The sequence below is a fragment of the Cydia amplana genome, chromosome Z (assembly GCF_948474715.1).
Source record: "Cydia amplana chromosome Z, ilCydAmpl1.1, whole genome shotgun sequence".
NCBI lineage: Eukaryota > Metazoa > Arthropoda > Insecta > Lepidoptera > Tortricidae > Cydia > Cydia amplana.
In genome coordinates, this window is record NC_086096.1 from 1,904,487 (window position 1) to 1,930,166 (window position 25,680).

At 35.7% G+C, this 25,680-nt stretch overlaps 1 protein-coding gene across 2 annotated transcripts in view; it reads right to left on the minus strand.

Moving 5' to 3' along the window:
• The window catches only part of LOC134660912 (inhibitory POU protein), a 65,628-nt gene that overhangs the window by 38,619 nt on the left and 1,329 nt on the right, over positions 1-25,680 (minus strand). The gene's annotated exons all lie outside the window — the stretch shown is intronic.

The following is a 25,680-nucleotide window of genomic DNA, read 5'->3' on the forward strand; positions in this document are numbered from 1 at the left end:
GCATTTCCGTTGCCAGGGAGGTTTTGGGATTATACTGAGCAATTTTTACTATGAGACCAACCCCTAAGTCGCGAAAAAAAAATTGACTGTTTCCTACATTTTGGCTGGTCCATTTTCTATGGGAGGTCTTTTGCCCATTTTGGCGCCCCCCCTTGGACGGCGCCCGGGGCACGTGCCCCCCCCAGCCCCCCCCTAGTTACGCCACTGAGTACCCGTACCATGAGTCACTGAGTATCAAAACTGACATACACACCAACGTCTACGTAATAACTTTCTATACATCTCGCTCGCACTGATATGCGAGTACGAGCGAGGTGCATAGAGAGTAAGTTAGCGTCCTCGATAGCGTTTATGTCAGTGCCAAACTGGTCGTAGCCACACAGGTCAATGACCGCACAGAAGTCAAGTGTAACGTAACGTCTATGTTGACTGTACCTCCATGTTGTATTCCTAATTTAATATTCAAAACTTCAACAGTGCACATTCAAGGGCCCTCTATATGTCTGAAAGTAAGATATGTACACAGGTATATGAGACTTATTCTGATGGAAAATAGAATATTTTGATTTCAGTGCATCGAGCACTAGTTATATTATATTACAGAGTTACTGACATAATATATACCTATATAAATATCTGGGAGGCCGAGCTTCGCTCGGCAAACATACAAAAACTCGAAATTATTAAGCGTTTACCCAGATATAGGATCTAGCTAGATCGATTTTTCGCCCCTGATAACCCTTTATAGCAAATTTCATCGAAATCGTTAGAACCGTTTCCGTGATCCCCGAAATATATAAATATGAATATTATAATACAAGAATTCCCCATTTAAAGGTATAAGATAAAACGAGATATAAATTACAATATAAGATATAAATTTAATAGGCGCTTTTATATAATTTATTAACAGTTTTGTATTAATAGTAGCTTCCTTTCGTGTTTTTTTATTTTTTTTATTAGCCTATGTGTGTGTCCCACTGCTGGGCAAAGGTCTATCTCCCTTTTCTCTTAAAAGAGCATAAACTAGACCTGAATATTTGCTTTGCCTGATTATTTTGCTGAAATCTTAAGGTATTATTAAGGCGTGTCCTCTCTGAACAGTAATCCTACCACTTAAACCAAACGGCTTATGTCACTATATGCTTAGTATAAGTTCCTATTTAATATTGATTCACAAAACAATATGCATACAAGTGGAATACATCAAAACATGTAACTTCACTGTAATCAGCCAAATTATTGATACAAAATGTCGTTAAGTAACAAACTAAGTTTAGTTGTTGTTGTACTTACTAGTACAGTTGTATAATTCAAGTACACATTAGGTGCCAAAATAGATGTGACTAACTTGCCAGCCAGGCGTTAAGTTACTTCTAAGAATATTTATCAAAATATTAGTAAATGTAATTTAATACGCAATTACAATAAAAATCACACTGTAATAAATAATTCATTAAAAAAATTCTTCGTGCTATTTTAAAATTGTAACTTACAGCCCCGAGCCCGTACCATGAGTCACTGACAGTGTCAAAACTGACATTTACGCTATCGAGAACGTAATTCACTTTCTATACATCTCGTTTGCACTAATATGCGAGTACGAGCGAGAAGTATAGAAAGTAAATTACGTTCTCGACGGCGTTTATGTCAGTGACAAACTGATGGTAGCCGTACCGGTCGACTGTCATATTTATAAAAGTATATGGTATTTTATGTTTTGTCTAAAATGTATTAATTTGATCAAATTTAATAATGAAGTCATTAATTTCGTGGTGTCACGAAATTAAATAGCCCGTATTATGAAAATAAATTACTGTATTATGTTATAAACCGCAGTCCTTGAGATTTATGATTACAATAAACGTAAAAAGTACTTAACCGATTTATATGCGATTTAAGCTAGTCGATTGAATTGCTCGTCAAATGTGGTAATGATGGTAGTATGACGTAGGAGGAAACGGGGTCATTCGAAGCATGATTTTTAGATGATTTTAAAGGCTCGCAAAAATCGCTGACATAATTTATGAACAGCCCCTAAGTGAAAAATGAAAAAGTTTATTTTAAAAAGTAAATAAAAATAAACGTGAATGATATTGTAGAGTTAATATGATTATTTCACTCCACCATCCATCCCATGACGAAAAATTCACCAAATAAAACTAATTATTAAACGTGTATTAACATTTGCGTTTAAGTTTATTTCGTTTGTTTAATAAATTACTCAAAAGTCGAACGAACGTTGCCGCCGGCATACAATCGTAGATACGCTCTCATTTTAAAACTACATTCTGAAATATAGTTGGTCAAACCAAATTGTCAGTAAATAAGAACAAAAAAAAAACTATACTCATCCTTTTCTTTTGAGTGTTAGTACTAGTGTAAGACAAAGACAGTATGATTCTCTCTGTCTATGTTTGAAATGAGACAGTCCTTTGACAAACTATAACATGAAAATTTACATGCACATTTAAGTAACATAAGTTATGTCTGGTATAGTCCATCAAGAAATTGTAGAAAATTCACGAGGGCGCCACTTCCTACATATACTGGATCAACCAAATCTTGTCAGTAGTAAAAGACGGCAAATATGAAAAATCGCGGGTTAGCAACACTGTGTTCGAATAATTCCAAAATCGCGTGTCATCTGTGTGTTATCTGTGGAATGTGGATCGTGAATGACAGCTATCATCTTATTGTTTACATTCTGAATCGTTTCTATTTCAAGAAAAATTTCTGCTGTCACCATTAAATACCAAGATTATGCATGACCTCAAAGCAAAGCTAAGGTGCCTACAATGTACAATCATGCTCGTTGACGGTAAACATTACTAAAATTTGAGGTTATGATAATTCACTCAAACTGACGTATGAAGGGCGGAAAAATAAACACGTTTTGGTTCGATGTACATTGCTGCTTTTCCTAGAGCAATTCTGCTCTTTGAGTGTTACATGGTGTTACCCTACTTTAATTTGCAGTACATTGCTACTGACAAGATTTGCTTGACGCACTATAACTGTCACATTTTTGACGTAAAATGCTTAAACATAACATTTTAGTATGGAAATTGTTTAGTTCCATTTTATTTTATATCTACCAATATTATGTCGCACTATACTTTAGTTTTCGTTGTAAGAAATTGTAATACAAAGAAATGAGAGCGAATAGAAGATTTACATACAAAACTTCTAATTTTTTGCAATGTGAACTAGTACCAGACACAAATATGTGTTATTTCAATGTTTTCGCCAAGTTTCATATAATTTAAGCATGTCGTTTAAAAATAAGGGCGTATTCGAACGCGGCTTTTGGCTACGATTTAAATCATTTTCAAAAATTCACATTTCTCCGTACATTCAACTTTTGACATGCACTTCAATCAAAGTATTGGCAATGGCGGCAAGCATTTGATCAAACACAGCGGAGAGCATAGTGCGATAGCTACACGAAAATTCCCGCTAGGGGGCGGGGCGGATCGATATAAGGCGTGGCCTGAGATTTGAGGCTGCGTACCGTACTCACAAAACTCTACAATATACCGTGTCAACATTCTAGACCTTATGGTGGTAAATTTAAGGTTTTAAATACGGTTGTGTGTAAGCATGTAATAAATTGATTGACACCGATGGACCGACAGACGTCTGGCCCGAGTTTTGGCTTTTTATTGTAGCGGTGATTTAATTTTGTTTAATTGACCACAGAACTGCGCTAAACAGAAGCCCTAGTTTCATTGGATAGCGTGACGAGCGTTCGCGTTTGCGTTATGTCTATTTTTGTATGGGATTTTGAACAGTGCGCCAAGCGGGACGTTTTGGAAACTCAAAATCCCATACAAAATGACACTTAACGCAAACGTCACGTCACGCTATCGAATGAAATTTATAGGGGTACAGTTGTGCTGTTCTTTGCCGATTCAATTCATGTTGTTGGATCACGATAAGTTTTCATTCTTCTTATTAAGGTATCGTCAGAGAGTTGAGGTGGAAGACACACAGCTACATCGAGTAGGTACTAAGCGTAAAAAACTAAAGCGTATTGAATTAATGAATAAGTGAATGAAACTCAAGCTAAAAAAAACCTTGAAAAAACTTTTTGATCCATCTTGAAGTTGGCGGTTAAACTTGCTATCAGTACGAAAATTTTGTTGATTTTTTTGTTGTGTGCTTCTTCAACACTCGTTTCAGATATTTTTGCGAAAAATTGATCTAATAAGTATACTTAATTTAACCATTGAAAATAGAAAAAAGTCAAACGAACGGGCATAGCTACGGTTAGGGTTTGTGCGGAAAGAGTCGTAGAATGTATGGGCTCCCCTACATTTCACGTCTCTTCTCTTTCCGCACCGCACAGACTAATATAATAAATAAATTGTGTAGAGTCTGTTCGGAAAGAGAAGAGTCATGAAATGTATTGGACCCTTGGAGGATACAACTAAACGGAGTAGCCATTAACAGGCTTTCCCCTCTGTCGAAAATAGGCGGCCAACGGTCATACACAATGTATGGACTGACGTTTATCTGACATGGCTATTTTTACGTTACGCATACATTTGACGTTCCCCTCCCCCGCAAAAATCGGCAGACTGTTTTGTACAGAAAATTACAGACATGGCGTCTCCGTTTGATTATATCCTCCAAGATTGGACCCCATACATTCCACGACTCTTCACTTTCCGCACAAACCATAGGTAAGATATTTTTCCTTTTCTACAGAGTCTGTGCGGAAAGAAAAGAGTCGTGTAATGTATGGGACCCAATACATTCCACGTCTCTTCTCTTTCCGCACAGACTCTAACATGAAAATCCAGGGAGGTAAATGGGGACTATGTTTGTATAGAGAAGAAATCGTCCGCTAGAGTCAAATACTTATACTTATAACGTCAAATACTTATACTTATAACGTCAAATACTTATACTTATAACGTCAAATACTTATACTTATAACGTCAAATACTTATACTTATAACGTCAAATACTTATACTTATAACGTCAAATATTGTAACGCCGCGCAAGAAATTTGTCATATGTCTTAATAATTTTTAATTAAGTAATTCAAAACTTTTATTGACCAATCACAACTTTTTTTTAATATCGTGAAATGGTAATTTTTTGTGTAATATTCAAACTATTCAAAGATGCGGGCGAGGGATAACTTTCAGTTATGTCACTATACCTTATAAAACACTGTCTCTTGCCCCGTATGTCTGTCTGTATGTATGTATGTTCGCGATAGACTCAAAAACTACTGAACGGATTTTCATGCGGTTGTCACATATTAATAAAGTGATTCTTGAGGAAGGTTTAGGTGTATTTGTTATGGTTTTGTGTAACCTGCGTGAAGCCGGGGTGAGTCGCTAGTGTCAGATAAGTATCAATCACATAGTCCCTTTGTCGAAATAAAAAATGTACCTACTGAGAGCTTCGTCTAAGTATATATTCCGTTGCTGATAAACCTCTATTAGATGTACCTAACTGATTTATTTAACACTAATAATCTAATAGGAATATCAATTTGGCGTAATACATACCACTACTATCTATAGAGTACCTATTAGAGGATGCCTAAGTTCTAAAGACTTATATTTGTCTTACACTAAGCTAGGTTACAAAGCGACTGCACTCAATTAATACGTATTCGAAGTTGGACAGGATAACTTAAGGTGCAGATTTATTAGATAATAACTAGCTTCTGCCTGTGACTTTGCCCGATTCGAACTTTAAGATACGTCAAATATTACTTCCAGTACGGATATGATGGTCGTTCTTGTCTACGTGACAGCGTGATAAAACGGTGTCCGTCACTTTCTTTCCCACGGTGTTAAACAGTGACAGTTATTTTATCACGTGGATAAAGATGGATAAAGCTATCCATAATAGGCTGGCTGAGCCCGTACCATGAGTCACTGACAGTGTCAAAACTGACATATACGCTATCGAGAACGTAATTTACTTTCTATACATCTCGTTCGCACTAATATGCGAGTACGAGCGAGATGTATAGAAAGTAAATTACGTTCTCGATGGCGTTTAGGTCAGTGCCAAACTGATGGTAGCCGTACAGGGCCCCGTTTCTCAAGAGCTTGTAACTTGTATTACAAGTGGAAGTCCCTTTCGAACAAAAGTTGTCAAAAAGTGACATCCGCTTGTATTACAAGTTACAAGCTTTTGAGAAACGGGCCCCAGATACGAACGAACGTTACTTCAAACAAAAACGTCACTTTTGACATCGTATATATATATCGTATCATATCGTATCTAGACGGAATATTTGACGTACCTATCTTAAAGTTCGAATCGGACAGTTTGTCTGCGTATCGTATGATTTTACATACTTACAAAACTTCTATTTGGTCTATTTTCTTTGTATAACAATCTTTAGCAACGAAAACTAAGTACCCGACATTATCATCACTATCACTACATAGTATAAAACAAAGTCGCTTCCCGCTGTCTGTCTGTATGTATGCTTAGATCTTTAAAACTACGCAACGGATTTTGATGCGGTTTTTTTAATAGATAGAGTGATTCAAGAGGAAGGTTTATGTATAATTTGTTAACCGGTGCGAAGCCGGGGCGGGTCGCTAGTGTTACATAAATGTGCACGCCAAGTTTCATGTAATTTTAAAACTTGAGCGTAATTTTGACTAAATATATGGGAGCGGATTTTTGGCGGCAAAATCGTGTGTATCTTTAAAAAACGTATGTCTCGTCCGATTTGTGGCTAAGTAGGTAGTCTATTCATATTACTATTATATGTCAATCAACGGCCTACATAACGTTACCTACAGACAATTTTTTCAACCTGGTAAACTATCACCTTCACAATGAATCACAACCACAAAATGACCGGTACTCGAAACACTCATAATGTCAAGCTCGCTTATAAAAATCACCCTCAATCATAACAGATGGCAAGCCAATAAAAAGGGGGTAGGCACGAAAATGCGGACGAAAAAGGAACTAAAAACCCCCATACAAATAGTACGAAGCCCGCGACGCTAGCGCCGCGGCCAGGGGTACACATAATCTGGTCGCAATTATAAAACCCTATGCACTTGATGTTACGAACGGATGTTTGGGTGGATCCGCCATCTTGCCTAACTACACGCTTCCGGGCAGGGATTGACAACCACCCGGATATGGGTTTTCGCATTCTAATGGAAATGCGGCTTTAAGCTGTGTAATACGCGCGTTTAGATTATTAATATTTTATAAAGGATACTGTAATTTTGGACCATGCCAGCGTTGTCCGGTGTATTAATGTGTTAGTGAGGATTTTACTGCGTATTACGCTTTACGTTGTTTTGCATTTAGATACTTAGGGAGGTTTTTCCGGGTTTATGCCAGTGTGTGATTTTAGTATGTTTATAAAACGATTTTATTTATTCAATAATTGTGTAGCTTAAACTAAAATAACATTTAATGACAGTTTTTGCTACTTTATTATTGAAAAAAATAAAGTCTATTAGTAAAAAAAAACCAACCCACACACAAACCTAATTGGACAATGGAATCCTTATAAAACTTTCATGCAATTGATCGATTTTGTAAAAATATAAAAATATTGTACCAGCCCTTTGTTTCCATACTATAAGTGGTAAACAAAACATTAGTGTATTTCTGTCCGTCACCCACGTTTTTTCTCTAATCTCCTTCCTCAACTCGGGCTCGGATAGCCCCGACTTTATCCCATTAATCAACCTAATTCAGCAAACCCAACAAACAATTGTTTTATTCAGTCCCAACTTCAGACATGTCAAGCTACCAATAAAGTCATCCGAACTGCTAAGGATCTCGAACACACTTTATCGATTTAAGGCCCCGCACGTCAGTTTACAGGGGATATTGATAGCTGGTGACAACCCTAACGTTCCCTACACGCCTATAAAAACCGATATACCTAAAACCATGCGATAAACGCTCGTATGTGCACGTAATAGAGTTGCGCTCGCATTTTCAGAGCGGCAAACGTTTGCTTGTTTTGTAAAGACGCTAACTTTACGTGTGGCAGCTGTAAAAATGCGTTATATAGTACAATGTGTCTTATGCGGTTGACTTAGGGTGTTAAGGTCGGTAAGTGGACGGTAAATGTTAAATTGGTAGGTAAGGGAAACTTACTTGGTGTAAGAAAATATTTTTCTAGGGGAGGCTTAGGCGGATTGTGTTTTGAGCCGAGCCTTTTTATAACTGTCTCATCGATCTGGTCAAGATTTCTTTGGGTTGAGTGGATTTGGATAAGCCGTTTGGCGCCGTGAACTCGATTCGGGTTTGCAATAGTGATTTTGATGTTGATCAGTTCTTAACTTTTGCGGATAATTCAAGAGTTTTGTAGAAGTGTCTTGGGTTCTTTACATTATTTACGTCGGAATGAGACGACCATACTTTTGTATGGAAACAACAGCAAGTAATTAAGCTTTATTGACACATTTGTCAAGGGCTAATATGAATTCGTTTGTCACCGTTTTCTACTAGATCAATTTGACATGTTTTAGTGGTAAGTGTTGTTTGATAACGTAGTCAAATTCAGGTAATTTGGGGTGCAATTAATTAAAGAACAGAATAATGGCTAATTTTGAACGTACAAATAGGTAGTAGTAATTATTTGCAATGTCACAAAAGCTATAAGCGCTTTATCTTTATCGCCAACAACAGCACTTTACAACTTTAAATCAACACAAAGAATAATAAATACAAATAATGAAAAAGACCAACGCTTGCCTACCCCTGGGCATTGCGTGCCGGAAGTGCTGTCCCCGACGCCTGACCACCGCACGTGCTTCTAATTATTGTCAGAAAATGTTCTCTACCCCTGCTCAGGTGCGGTACTGGCCAATTTTAAAAATGTAGGAACATTGTGTACGGTATGTAGGTTGGCTTGAAATTACTCTTTTTTGCTATTTTTTATATTTTTTAGGGTTTGGAAAAAAACGGAAGTCCGTCTGTCTGTCCGACCATTCCCCCCCCCCCTTTATCTCGGAAACTACTCGGTCTAAAATTTTGAAAAAAAAAATACACAAAATAATCCTTTATCTATAGATGACAGGAAAACCCACGCGCTCATTCTTTCTTCCGTGGGAAAACCTGTTAGAAATGTGCAGTCAAGCGTGAGTCGGACTTAATGTACGGAACCCTTGGAACGCGAGTCCGACTCGCACTTGGCCGGTTTTTTTTAGCATGGGCTTAGTGTCCGTTCTTTTTTAGCCTGGGCAACCTGTTATAATAAAAGAAATATACCTGTGTGTTTTATTGCGTACGCAATCAGATTTTTTTTAAATTTCATTCAAATGTGTCCCAAATACATGTAAATGGGAAATACGAGCGTAATATATAACAGAACTATAGTCTGTCAAGCTGGATATGTCAGTAGCAATGTAAAGCAAACTAAAGTATGGTATCCCTAGAAAACGACCAAAAAGCAGTAGTGTACATCGAACAACGATGAAATGTAAACAAAACAGTTCCACAGATAAGATATAAATGACACGCGATTTTCGAACAATTCAAACGTAGTGTTGCTAACTAGGGCTTGCAATTCGAATATTCGAATATTCGAATTTGTCGAATATTCGACCTGTTTTGATATTCGAATATTCGGCCGCTCAGGTTTCGAATATTCGAATATTTTTTATTACTAATAAAAAATCTATTTTATCCGCTGTAGTTACAGTTTCTGTGTGTTTTCCGAGTATTTACAGTGACACTGATTTAAACTTTCACGATTTTTATACATTATTAAATTATACAACGGGACTTAATCGCGTATCTAAGTTTTAAGATTTACCTCCGACGTTTCGAGGACGGCGTTGTCCCCGTGGTCTCGGAGAAGACTGGCTTAAGTTGACATCAGCATCGTCTAACCGCGCGAGTTTTTCGAACTACCCGCACTTGGTCTTGTTTATCCGCTTGAACGTTTTGCGCACTAGGGATGTCACTCTGTCGACACACAACACTAACGATATTCGATTTATCGACTGTCGATATTCGTTTACGCTTACATTTACTAATGACTGGATTCCATGTGGATGAGATCTTGAAACCCTCGTCCCGATTGAAATTACTATGTTTTTTGATTTCAATGGCTTCCCGTACTTTACTACTACTAGTACTACTACTACTAGTGCGCAAAACGTTCAAGCGGATAAACAAGACCAAGTGCGGGTAGTTCGAAAAACTCGCGCGGTTAGACGATGCTGATGTCAACTTAAGCCAGTCTTCTCCGAGACCACGGGGACAACGCCGTCCTCGAAACGTCGGAGGTAAATCTTAAAACTTAGATACGCGATTAAGTCCCGTTGTATAATTTAATAATATTTACAGTGAATGAGGAACGGTAGGTACCCAAATACGAAGGAAATAATATTTTTACTGTATTCCTCTCGATAGACTTCGTGAATACAGTGAAACCTAACTCAATTTAGAAGAAAACGAAATCAAAAAGTATGTTATTTTTACGGTGCGTAAGTTTTAAGTTAAAGGGTCATTCTGTTTATTCAGTACAAGCGTACGTTAAGCGAATTTTTGAAGTCTAAACCTTGCCACTCATCGCAATTCTCAAATTTGATCATACCAAACCTGCCCAACTAGGTAATCTAACCATGCACCTTTAGCTGACGAATAATCCACCCAGTAGTCAACTTTTTCCCTTAAATATTCCAATATTATATAATTAGCCGACCATTAGGAATAAAAACTTGCCAAAACAAATAAAATCAATAAAGATTCAAAATACAATGGAATTAAAGGCCTTTTTACAGGCCTCTGAGTGACTACAAGTTAATTTAAATCGGAAAATAATTACCTAATAAAAAAAATCTTACATACCTAGGTTTTTTTTTGGATGGTTAAAGTTATTTTATTTCACGCAACGACGCATTTATAATAAAAGTTTTATCTAGAAATATTGAATACGTCTAATTTTAGCGTTTTACTTGTTTTTATAAAATGTGGGCATTTCATAGTAGGATGATAAAATCTAGTCAATTAAGTGGATTTCTGCAAAATATCATTAGTTTTAGCAATATGTGAAAAAAGCTTTTGAATAAAACGATAATAAATCGATTTCTCGTTCCTTTTCTTATTTTTTATAATATTCGAATAATTATTCGAATATTCGAATATGTCGTCATAAAAAGTCGAATATTCGAATACCTGAAAGTTTCGAATATTTGCAATCCCTATTGCTAACCCGCGATTTTTCAATTTGCCGCCTTTTTCTACTGGCAAGATTTGCTTGACCAAGTATAGGGACAATATTGTCGACCTATATTTGTTTTTAGGATTCCGTACCTCAAAAGGAAAAAACGGAACCCTTATAGGATCACTTTGTTATCCGTCCGTCCGTCCGTCAAGACCCTTTATCTCGGGAACGTGTGAAGGTATCGAGTTAAAATTAAGACCATATATTCAGGCCTATGGTCTCTTGAAGCTGTGAAAATCAAAATATCAAACGACCTTAACAATGTCGATAATTTATAATTTGCTATATGGGGGTTTTCGAGGGCGAAAAATCGATTGAACTAGTCTTATAACTGGGAAAACGCGAATATTTGAGTTTTTATATGTTATTCCGAGCAAATCTCGGTGCCACAGATATTTTTATACCTTTAAACGAGCATACTTGTATATTTATACATATATTTTGGGGATCTCGGAAACGGCTCGAAAGATTCGATGATATTTACTATATAGGGGTTTTTGGGGTAAAAACCTGATCTAGGCCTTATCTCTGGGAAAACGCGCATTTTTGAGTTTTTCTAATATATGTTTTCCAAGCAAATCTATATTTGAGCTTAAACTTACCAGCCGCTAGTAGCACGGTCGCATTTTTATCGTTTATCACCATGCCTGTCACGTTCTAACAAGTATGTAAGTGCGAAAGTAACGGGCATAGTGATAGTCGATAAAAATGGAACCGTGCTGAGCCCGCAGTTACATTTAAAATCAAAAGACAGCCTTTGTTCCATTTACGATAATTCTATTTACTATAGCGTGTAGGGCCGTGGGAGCCGGCATGTGCGTATGACCCGAATAACGGGTATTTTGCATCGATCCAGGGACGCAGAGGCTAGGGTTATCCCCCTAAGTGTACAGGGTACCTAGTTTACGGCTTTTAGGGTTCCGTACCTCAAAAGAAAAAATCTGAACCCTTATAGGATCACTCGTGCGTCTGTCTGTCTGTCCGACCATTCCCCTCACTTTATCTACGAAACTACTGGGTCTAAAATTTAAAAAAGAATACACATAAGAGTTCTTTACCTATAAATGCCAGGAAAACCTATTAGAAATGTGCAGTCAAGCGTGTCGGACTTAATGTACGGAACCCTTGGAACGCGAGGCCGACTTGCACTTGGCCGGTTTATTGAGATCAAGTCAGACTTCTATAGTTATAGTCATAGTAATATGTTTATTCACATATACGGATAACGTGTCTATAGTTATTCTAGTTCGTTAATAACACTGAATAAACCCAAAGAGAAGTGTTACAAGTTGGTGCCGTGACCAGGATTTTAAAAATCCGCATTCTAGGTCTAAAGTACGACCTAGGTCTTAAGCTATAACCAAGATTACACAGGCATAACATAATCTGAGTACAATGGACCATTCAAGCGAGGTTCCCCAGGGTCCCAACTTAATTCTAAGTTTGCAAACCCACTCATTTATTTAAGCGTCGCGGGGAAGGTTGTGCAAGTTGGCTCCTGTTTCCTCGTCAGCCATGAATTTTAAGATGGAACGTTGCAAAGGGCTCTGGGGATCGGAATTCAAAGTCATTGTCTAAAATTGAGAGGTGCAATGACAGTTTTTTATTTGTTGTCGATATTTCAATTTTTTTTTGTTCATAATCCCTACTTATATTTAAATGCGTAAGTAACCCTTGTATATTACCTCTTTATGCTTAAACCATTCAACCGTTTATGATTATTTTTTGTAAGGATATCGTTTGAGGCCCGGGGAGCAGGATAGTTTTTATTTTTATCGATCATCAGCCGAAGTCACGGGCAGAAGCTATTCATGATAAAAGTGGAAATATGGTGGTCATGTCCCGACCTGTCTTTGTGTAGTCGAATAGACCCCAGAATTAAATTCTTCAACCTAAATTATAAAACCATGTCCTTTATTAATCACAGAATCAAACTAGCCTTTAAGAGTCAAAAGTCCAAAAAACCCAGTCTTAAAGAAAATTAGTAGTCAAAACTCAAAAAAAACCCGAAAAAATCCGTTCCAAGTTCCAAGCGACCGTCACAGAACATTTTCCGACAGAGCATCCACTCTATACTAATTGCTGCATTAGCCATTCCATTTGTTGGTCCAAATGTACGATGACGAGCGCTCTGTCACTCTGTTAAAGCACGTCAGTGGAAACGGGGAATATCGGGACGTAACTAGATGTCAGGTATACGACCGTGTCGACCTTTTTTTTTAGTTTTTTTTTATATGTGTGTACTTAGTCATTGGACATGGACAAACCCTGAAATCCCACGTAGGGTTACATCTCAGGAATGCTCTAACGTTAATATTTTTTTAATTAGAAAAAAAGATATATATAATAAATTTTCAAACAAAAGTTATATCGAATAATCGACAACAGTAAGAAACACACACTGTATTAATCATTGGCAGTGTTTTTGATAATTTGTTCGAAAATGTGAGGCAACGATGACATTTGTCAAAAGTCAGAATCTTATTAGTGTCATAAATAAAAAAGATAATCAAAAAGGTCGAAGGTTTCATACTATTCTAAGAGGATGTATACCTCAGGCGCTAATAATACATACAGGCTGCTCCAAAGTAAAATATCGTATTTTTTAATTTCTTCGTAACCGCTACAACGGTTGTTATAATAATACTTTGTATCCTGGTTATAAATACCCTAATGCATATGTACATTTCAGTTTATTATACACTTTATTCATCCTTCTTAGGCTAGGGTTTTTATAATATGAATATAAAAGTAAAATATAAAATCACTTACAAAACAATAAAAAATACATATAAACACATTATAAAAAACCTAACCTAGGGTGCCGCCAGCAGCGGGGCAAGGCCCAAGCTACTGGTGGTCAGGGCTGCAGAGAGAGGAACTATCCGCGCGGAGGCGGACTACCCGCGCCGTGTCCAAGATCACCGCCTTCTGATCTAACCACCTAGCGAGAGTCTCTCAAGATGTTGGTCGAGACTCTTCGCTATTAGACCGTTCACTGAAACGACTATCGGGACAATGATCGTCGAATCAACATCCCACATGGCGGTTATATCGTGAGCCAAGTCTAGATACTTTCAGTTTACTATTATCAGTAAAATAATAAGTACTTACACATGATTCACATGACACAACCACAATTTTATTTACTGTTCCCTCAATAAAATTTATCCACAAAATCTGATACCGCGAACGGGTGCGTATCATCATACATTTTATGCCCATACAAACAAGTAACATAAATATGACGTATCTCCCCAACCTTGATTGGGTACATACGACCTTTCGCAACAAGACGGTTGTATATGCCATGTTTACGATTGGGGATACCGATACGTTCTCAGTTCGTTGGTACGAGTTTATATGATAATATGTTTTTATGTAGGGTGATGCCCTTTTGAATTTGAATCGTAACAGATATAGCCTAAGCAGTGCTTAGTTCGCCTAAGTCAGCGGTTCTCAAACTTTTTTGGTGACAAGCGAAATATTTGACGGAGCCCCAAATTAAAACAAATCATTCGTCACCATTGAACTGTGGACCAGCCATAGGTGGGCCAATTTTATTTAAAGTCGTCCTCTACACTTTTTTCTAAATTGGGATTTTTTATGTTATTTCTACTCAGAACCTTGTTCTCCTATTAGGATCAAAAGAGACCATGAGTCTCTTTTGATCCTAATAGGAGAAAAAGGTGTCCCAAAATTTCCATACATTTTTCGATCTTTCCATTCCGTGACCGCCATACAAAGTCTATGAAAAATGGTAACGGTATGGGAAATAGCCTTGGGACACTTTTTTACTCCTATCAGGATAAAAATAGCTCGTGATTCTGAGTAGAAATAACATAGAAATTCACAAATTAAAAAAAAGTGTAGGGGACAACTTTAAATAAAATAGCCCAGGTACCTACAGAAGTGCTGGATTTTGATATTTTTTATTTTTTTTTCGTCCGGAGCCCTTACAGAGCCCTAGGGCACGTTCACTGCATAATAAGCTTTGAATATTACTTTAAAAAAACTAAGTGTATTCCCGAGACTGCTTCGCCATTTTGAAGTTCCACCGTAATAATTTGGTTGATCTACAGGCCGGGGCGGCTGATGTCCGAGAACGCTTCAAGACGAATAAATATAGTTGTCTCGGCGCACACTACGAATTTGTAGCCTTTGGCGTCGCGACACTAGGTCCGTGGGGTAGGGGGGCTTGGGGACTCCACAAGGTGCTCAGCAAACGTCTAAGGGAGACCACAGGTGACCGTCGCGCAGGCAGCTTTCTCGCGCAAAGATTGGCCATAGCAATCCAGCGCGGGAACGCTGCCTGCGTGATGGGCACCCTACCAAGGGCGCAAAATTTTGATAGGTATTTTCATTTTTTAGCTTTAGTTATCTTAATTGTAGTTAATTTTGGTTCTATATTCATTTTATAACGTTTATTATACAATAAATGAGTTTTATTTTTAATAGTAGCTGGTTTGACTTTTAAGACAAGCACCTAGGTACTTCCCCATCACGTCAAAATTCAAAATTCGAAGCATTTCTACAACGGCTGAAAGCGTACTTCAAAAGGTGTACGAATATTACGTATCCAGGCATGCTTCTAAGTCGAATTTTCTCTTAGCAGAACTAAGAATTCATAAATAATTTATAAGACACGTCCTTTCATACAAATATTTTTATTATTCCCCCTCTTTGGCTGTTAAAGGTCACAATCGTGTGCATGCATTTCGTGTATAGTTAGGCGGTGTCGTACTTACCGTACATGCAAAACTAGCCCTTAACGGTCCGACACAATAGTGTACACTACACAAAGCCTCTTTTGTTTGAGAGTGTTCTTGCTAATGTGATTCTGAGTTCTATTTCTTGGGTCATACGGTTTGTTTTACAAAGGTCGGGGCAAGAACGCCCGTAGTGAGGTTGTCGGCCAATCAATTTGTGACTTTATGCTTTTGACTTTAGGTCTGGTTTTTATTTGAGCGGGTGAGTATGAAATTGATTCCTGTTCCGAGCGTGTCTGATAAGGCTGTGTTTTTCAAAGGCTCTTCATACAAAAACCGGGGACTGCATAACCAAAATGTAAAGACACAGATAGAGTGAAACGGTATGACATTTCGTTTCGATTAAGTTAATACTCTTTGAGTAAATGAAGATTAAAATATCACATAAAATACCTTAGCTCTATGAAAACTAGTGACCCGCCCCGGCTTCACACGACTTACACAAAACCTTAACAAATTATACACTTAAACCTTCCTCAAGAATCACTCTATTGATAAGTGAAAACCACATGAAAGTCCGTTCAGTAGTTTTTGACTTTATTGCGAACATACATACAAATAGACAGACCAAAATTTCCTGTATAAATTCTATCCACAAAACTATCACTATCTTTCCATTCCCGTTCATTCGATAATGAAACTATTTCATAATATAATATATTTCATAATAACATTCATAAATGCAATATGGATTACACTAAAATCGGCCGAAAATTTAGACTAATATGGGGCATTATCTATGAAAAGGGACCTTATTGTCGATGGCGCTTACTTCGCACAGCGTCGCGCGGCATTGTATTTATATCGGAGCATCGTTAATAATGGCTTAACCGCCATCGACAATAAGGTCCCTTTCATAGATAACGTCACATATGATTAACGCGCGATATAGAGAAAAAAACTATAGGTAGGTATAAAAGTAAGACTAGAAAAAAAAGTTTTACATTTTTGAATAGGTAGTGAGGAATTGTGTATTGGATTGGATAACATTCACTATGCTTGTAAAATTGAGATTTTAAGGGTAAAATATTGCATATGTCAATGCAATATTTTATACTTATATGCGTCCAAAGTTAAAACGGCCGTTTTTGTTTTGAGTTCATAGATTGACGAATCCAGCAACATAGAAACTAGTTTGATTTATTCAAAAGGTACTTTAATACAAGATACAGTACGTAGCGGCCCCCTTTTTTTAAATATATTTCGTTAAATTTAAATAATCACGATTATTTAGCAGTGGCGCTAGTGTGCACGTTGATGGGCTCTTAAAATACGCGAGTGACCCGCTCCGTCGCCGCAGCCAGTCGCGCAATGTCGTGGCCGAGCCAAGAAGTTAAACCTGAACTTCCGGATTCACTGTCACATGTCATATTATTCGTCTGGTCGGAGTTTAAAAGTTTTTTTGCATTTCCGGTGGAACTTAAAAATGGCGGAGTCGGCGCGAGTAGGTATATTTTTAAGTTTTTGCTAATTTACGTTGATTAAAGTTTAATATCGATAGGTTATTTTATTAATCTTATTATGCAGTGAACTAGTGTTAGACCAAAAAAAACTCTGCTACGATTTTGACAGCCCACGCAATGCAACTAGTGCGTGTTATTTTAAACGTCAAAATTCTATGAAATTATGATGTACCTATATAAATGCTAAATAAACACTTGCACTGCGTATGCTATAAAATCGTTGCAGGGTTTTCTAAAAAACAATCTCTTCTAGACAACCTTTGGGTAGCAGGAAAGTTAAGTACTTACAACTTTGAACGAATTATTATTATTATTTGATTTAGTATTGAAACGCGTTTAACCACTTTTAGTACATAAAGTACCCGGAAATCCAACGTGGCTATTTGTTAAGTCCAGCTATCACTTTAGTAAAGTCGATAAACTATTTCTTGTTGTTATTCTGTCCCGTCCGCCAGGGGACAATATTAGCATAAGCACAGTTTGTTAGAAAAACTGATTTACCACATCCTACTAACATATATGTTTATTAGATGGCCCATTATGAAATGGGTTTACTAAAACCACAAAAATACATGTTTTGTTTATTTAAATACCCAATATCTGGGAAACCGAGCTTTGCTCGGAAAACATATAAAAACTCAAAAATGCGCGTTTTCTCAGGAATAAGACCTAGCTAGATCGATTTTTTGCCCCCGAAAACCCCCATATAGCAAATTTCATCGAAATCGTTAGAGCCGTTTCCGAGATCCCCAATATACAGGGTGGCCCATTTAGATCGGTCAGTATGGGAAAATCTGAAACTATAAGACATACGACGATCTCTTCTTAGGAAAAAAAAAAAAGTGACTCAAAAAATAATATAAGATCGCAATATAAATATGATGTTTGTACAGTTAGGTCGTCTAGCTTTATACTAAGCAAGAGCACATATGTCTCAGGTATAAAAATATTTAATCACTTGCCTGAATATATTAAGGCCCAAGAGGGGATTAGATTCAAAAACAAGCTCAAGAAATGGCTGTTAACAAAAAGTTTCTATAATTTAAATGAATATTTTATGTACATAGACAATGAATCGTTATGATGTTATGTTATTGTTATTGTTTTTTGCATGCACTAGGTTAGTTTATAATTGTACGCCCGAAATGGGCAAGCTGATGGACTTTTTTGATATTAATAAGACCTATGTACCAGCTTTGACAATAAAGAAATACATCAATACATCGAACCATGTCATCGATTTTAGTAACAAGAAAAACTGCATTCATACATTTAATTTTTTTTAATGTAAAATGTATTGAAAAAAATGGTGGCCATTTCGAAAACATACTAAAATAAATTAAAGGATATGAATACAATGCATTTTATTCATTTCAGACATCATGTTTCATAGTAATTAACATTTACTGCTTAAGACCTAGACAATCGATATCTAAATAGAAATAATTTTAGTTTTTTTTTTTCAAAATAAATTTGCACATAATAATATTAATATTATATAACTAATAAAAATGTACTCGTCAAGATAATTAACTCTTACTTCTTAGTATAAGTAATGTTAACTCATGTAAGTGAATTGTAATATTCTTATGAGTAATAAATTCTTTAAACCTAAAACGTCCGGGTTCGATTCCCGAGCTGAGTACACATTGTTTTTTAAATGTATGAATGCAGTTTTTCTTGTTATTAAAATCGATGACATGGTTCCTAAGAAGAGATCGTCGTATGTCTTATAGTTTCAGATTTTCCCATACTGACCGATCTAAATGGGCCACCTTGTATATATAAGTAAATAAATAAATATACAAGAATTGCTCGTTTAAAGGTATTAGAGAGATAGATAGATAAAAAGTGGCCAAGTGCGAGTCGGACTCGCCCATGAAGGGTTCCGTATTTAGGGGATTTATGACGTATTAAAAAAAACTACTAACTAGATCTCGTTCAAACCAATTTTCGGTGGACGTTTGCATGGTAATGTACATTATATATTCTTTTTAGTTTTATCATTCTCTTATTTTAGAAGTTACAGGGGGGACACACACACACACATTTTACCACTTTGGGAAGTGTCTCTCGCGCAAACTATTCAGTTTAGAAAAAAATAATATTAGAAACCACAATATCATTTTTGAAGACCTATCCAATATACCCCACACGTATGGGTTTGATGAAAAAAAATTTTTTGACTTTCAGTTCTAAGTATGGGGAACCCCAAAATTTACTGTTTTTTTTCTATTTTTGTGTGAAAATCTTAATGCGGTTCACAGAATACATCTACTTACCAAGTTTCAATAGTATAGTTCTTATAGTTTTGGAAAAAAGTGGCTGTGACATACGGACGGACAGACAGACGGACAGACAGACAGACAGACAGACATGACGAATCCATAAGGGTTCAGTTTTTTGCCATTTGGCTACGGAACCCTAAAAACCGGTTTTTAAGAGTGACCCAGGGGATCGTATCCATAGTAACGAGTGACAAGAAAAAAATAGATTCACCCAAAAAAGCAACTACCGAAATGTATTGTATGTCTACTTAAGCCTCTGAGCGAAGTGAAAGCACTAGTTTGCAGCCAGTACATCGAATTACAACTTATAAACTAAAACCTTACACTTTCGTTAATCCAAAACGAATTTAATTCCAAAACTGGCTGGAAAGCTTAAAATCCGCGTTCTACTTTTTTACCACCAAATGAAATAAGCAACATCATTACCCAAAATTAAAAGGAAATTATCACGTGAATACTGGCTGAAATAATACCAACATGAACACAAAAATATAGGCGTAGGTATGTATAGCTCTCTCGTTCGCACTCATCGCCGCCCGAGGGGCCGTAAGCGGGACGGCTAGCTAGCGGGCGTCTTATATTATTCATGGGACGCGGACGTCGAGGGAGACAGCAATACGAATGGGTCCACGAGAGCGAAAGGATAAGACGGAGGTTCTCAAGACCCGCTTCAAATGAAACGGTAGCTTGGGGTGTACGATTGTTCTAGTTAAGTGTATATAGGTATGGAAATATTATGTTGATAATAAAATGCATTTATTGCAGACTTGTTTGGGAATGGTTCTTTGTAAGTACCTAATTTGAGTTGTGAGAATGTTATGGGCCAAATTTTTTCAATGACATTGTGAAATAAACGGACTCTTGAGCCTAATTTTCGTACTTTGACCTTATAGGCACGTTAAAACCTACATTTAAAAATTTGTATGATTAGAGTTTGAATGTAGTTACGTATACAAATCGATAACTTTTGTAACGGCGCTTATGGTATCTGTGAGAATTAAAAAAACAGGGATTGTCACTATTATATGGAAATAGTTGCAATTTTAATTGGATATAATCTTAAATAAAAATAATTTCAATACGTCCCACTGCTGGGCACAGGCCTCCTCTCATGCGCGAGAGGGCTTGGGCTATAGTCCCCACGCTAGCCCAATGCGGATTGGGGACTTCACATACATCTTTGAATTTCTTCGCAGATGTATGCAGGTTACTCCACTCCACTAGTTTCCTTTCACCGAAAAGCTAGTGGTAAATATCAAATGATATTACGTACATAAGTTCCGAAAAACTCATTGGTACGAGCCAGGATTTGAACCCGCGACCTCCGGATTTAGAGACGGACGTTATATCCATTCGGCCACCACCACTTGTCTCTGACCACCACTAAGAATAGGGTATTTTCCTACTAGTCAAATCAGTTTCTTTTTTAGAACTTTCAAAACGATTTGCTAGTATGGAATTTATACGAAACATTACATCGTGACGTCACGGTCAGCTCACCTAATTTTTATATTTCTATGCGATTTATTAAATAGAACTGTGTTTAAAAATAACTGCTATCTGTGTTTTTCTAATAGTTTACTGGTACTTTATTTCATGCATGGTGTAAAATAATTTATTTTAAATACAGTCCCTACCGTATTGGATACGTATACACATTTTTATCCATCATTATTTTTTTAAATATACATTATATATATAAACGGATTTCGCATCACATGAGTGACCCGTTTTCACCCATCTCACGGAAGTTAACATTTTCCTCATTTTTTATTCATTCGATTTGGATAAAATTTGGCTATTTTGAAAATCTGCTTATTCTGAAAGGAATAAATGCGAAATTTTCCCGAAAACGTTGTGTTTTTTTTCCGTTGAATTACGAAAAGACTATACTTTTTCGTATTTTGTACAAGATTTTTAGCCTACGATAATATTGCGCTTATATTGTACATGATTGGTAACTTATCCACAAAATTCTGTAAAATTGTATGTTACTTTTTGTATGACATATTTGTAAAGGCTGTTTGTTTTCTAAATAAATAAAAAATCAGACGAAATTAAATTTCGACAACATAATGAAAATCGCGTAAAGCTCTGGTTTCTTAGGATAGTTAGTGACAAATACTACTATATATCTTGTATGGAGGCACCACTGTCCTAGGCAAACGGACCTTAAACCATTTCCGAAGTCGGTAACAAGGATTTACAGATGTAGTGCATAATTATTTTCCATCGTATTTTTACGGAAACGTACGAACTGTGTCTTGCTATTTCAGTCAGTCTCGGTACAAAAAGTACTGAGGTTGACTGAACTAGCATGACAAATACGAACTTTTCCGGGAAAATATGATGGAAAACAATTATGCACTACATCTGTATGTTTATATCATTTTGGAACTACTATTTTTTGTAAACGAAAAAATAGTTATTTTCGATACAAGTGCGAAAAGGAGGAAATTCGAAACGAGTGGCGATAAATTAAAACACGACCGAAGGGAGTGTTTTAAATCGACACGAGTTGCGAATTACCTATTCGCACGTGTATCGAACAACATTTTACAGTACATATGGCACTTTAAAGTTTCGACATACGCACGAAAAGTGCTATTTTACGCACTAGTGCGGAAAAGTAGCCCCATATGTACTGTAAAATATTATCCACGGTATTGTTAAGTATCACTTTTTTGTATAATGTTTAAATAAATTGTTAGGATTTTATTTTGTTTCAATTATTAATTTTCCCTTCACTTTTTTTAAGCAGACACTCCGTTGGGTAACTGGATCCCTGTAATAATATATATTATAACATTAAAAAAATATATAAGTATAATGATAATCGGCCCATAATACATACTTAATGCGAAAATAGTTGTTATCTAAATAAATATTGTTAATAGGTTTTAGTGGAAATTTAACTAATTTTAAGAGTACAAATAAATAATTTGCCTTAGTATTCGTTTGGTTGAATTAATGTTATTTATTTTAAACAGTCAAAGTCATCTCATAATATATTAAAAAATATTTAGTATTTGTTTTTATTGCTTTTGCAATGATATGTGGTAAATTCCTGGTAAATGTTTACAACATATTAGTAGTAGTAGAGTCAATTATTATTTTTAGTTTTGTATTTCGACACCAAAAAATTATTTCATAATATTAAATACATAAAACGAGTCACTTACGTAACTTATGCCAATCAAAATTCGCTTAAATTAGATATGTGACCCTTATTTTGCAACGTTGATTGTAAATATTAATACAATTTGTATTGGTATTATAATTATAGTACTATTACATACATATTTGTCTTACAAATATGTACATATATTGCTTTTGTATTCGTTTTATGCGCACTATTTAGTTTATCTTTATTTATCATAGGAATAATATAGATATTTTCCATCTTCTAAACAAAACATAAGAATTAAAAATATTTAAGTAATTTATTGTTTCTTCTCATTAACTATTTATGCATCATACAATATTAATTAAAATCATTATTTAACAACCTATCAAAATAATACAGTTAAATATCGACCAATCAAAATAATATCCTTCAATTTACAAATTTAAAGGCAATATTTAATCTTTTAAATAAAAAAATAAACATATCAAAAACTCATATCTCCAATAAAATAATACAAACAATTTCTCCGTCGATACGATACGATACGATCATTTGTTGATAAAAAATATTTTTACATGCGTAATACTATAGTCGCATAATACTATAGTTTTAAGACCCGTAGCTACACGAAGCTACGACGCGTAACCGTCGGCGTAGCTACGCCCCGAGCATAGCACCGCCCCGTCCCGTCGGCTGAAGTACCTAAGGTGCTACGACAATTTTCGTGTAGGCACGAGTAAATGCCTACGTTTACTTTAATAGGAGTTTTTTTTTAATTTTTAGGGTTCCGTACCCAAAGGGTAAAAACGGGACCCTATTACTAAGACTCCGCTGTCCGTCCGTCCGTCCGTCCGTCTGTCACCAGGCTGTATCTCACGAACCGTGATAGACAGTTGAAATTTTCACAGATGATGTATTTCTGTTGCCGCTATAACAACAAATACTAAAAACAGAATAAAATAAAGATTTAAGTGGGGCTCCCATACAACAAACGTGATTATTGACCGAAGTTAAGCAACGTCGGGCGGGGTCAATACTTGGATGGGTGACCGTTTTTTTGCTTGTTTTGCTCTATTATTTGTTGATGGTCCCCCGATGGTCACGGAGGGTTCCCCGTGCGCGAGTCTGACACGCACTTGGCCGGTTTTTAATATTTTTCCCTGGTTGTTATTATTGATCGGCAGAGATTGTAAAACTTATTAATAATTACAAATAATCATAATGTAATTAAATTTAGTTTTATTAGCAGACATTGAGCAAATAAAGCATTATAATTACAAATTATTTTAAAATCTTATAAATAATAAAAATATTTCTCTGTGTTCACTGTTTACACTAAGTTTGAGTTACGTTTAGCCCTTGCACAAAATTAGAAAATAAGTTCATACCAAAAATACTACATTACTGTATATCATTATTTTCGTCATTTTATATTGTAGCGTAAATACAAAACTATCTTTTTTTTTTCAAGATTTCAACGTTTATCTGCAAAATATCTAGGGACTCCGGGTCCAATCAACTATTTCTTGTTGTGATTCTGTCCCGTCAGCCAGGCGACAATATTAGCACAGTGTGTCAGAAGAACAGAACTGTTTTACCATATTCTACTAACATGATTATTATATGGCCCATTATAACAGCCACAAAAATCATGCATTATAATAATATCACAAAAACCGGTTTTTAAGAGTGACCCGAGAGAAAGTATCTATAGCAACGAGTCACAGTAAAAAGTTGGTCCACCCAATTTACCTTCCGGTACAAAATCCTAAAAAAAACGTAAAACAAAATTGTTTAAATTAATGATCGTAACAAAAACGTAGGTAAGTATTTTTTTAAAGAGATCATCACATTTATAGTAGCATTATTTCATTTATTTAAAAGCCATTCACATGTAATAATTTAGTATTATATCTTTATGAATATTTTTTATACGGCGCTATTATTAGTAATTAAAAAAAAATTAAAGACGTTTTTACTTATGTTTTTATTTTAGACGTAAACTGTCGTTAGTCATAATATTAAATCATACTTAATTTGAAATTCATTAAATAAAGCTTCATCTGAATGTAACAGTAAATATAACAAAACGCTTTTCATACAAAAATAATTGTTTCATGTTATTTGTATAATTTTTAACCAGTATACCGAACTATTTCATAATGTATTATCATGTTAAAATGTATTAAAAAAACAAGGTTTAAAATATCTTAAATTTTAGAACGTCGAATAAAATAATATAAAATTTCCTTCCATCTGGTCACGATCGCAGGTTCTATATTCGTTCAAAAAATATTAAAACGGTACCTTAATTGAATATATCATTTATTATTGATAAGTAAATACTAAAACCTTCATATTTTAAACAACTGTAAAAGCCGAAAAAGTCTTATTCCATTCCCTGTTAAGTATGTTGCTGAAAAATTAATTTAATCCATCAAAAAACACATACTATTTTAACATTATTAATTATTTACAATAAAGCAATTATTTAAATAAAATCCTTAGGTTTAATTTAAGTTTATAGCTGGTTGTATTGTTAAATCTTTCATTTATTATATTATTCCCAAACATTACCACAAGTATAATTATCAATTTTCATAAAAATTAACGTGCCGACGCGAAAACAATTTGTTTTCCCGGCCCTTCAGACAAACAGGCGCCGGCAATACTCGTAACCTCGACAAATGGCGGCGCTAATAAAAACCCCGTGAAACAATCCAACTGCAATGAGCGCAGATTACGCCGGGAAACTTGTAATTCCTGCTCTGTAATTTATGAGGTGTAATCCGGTTTGGTAATTTGGAGTTTTTTTGGAGTTTGTTTGGTGAGATA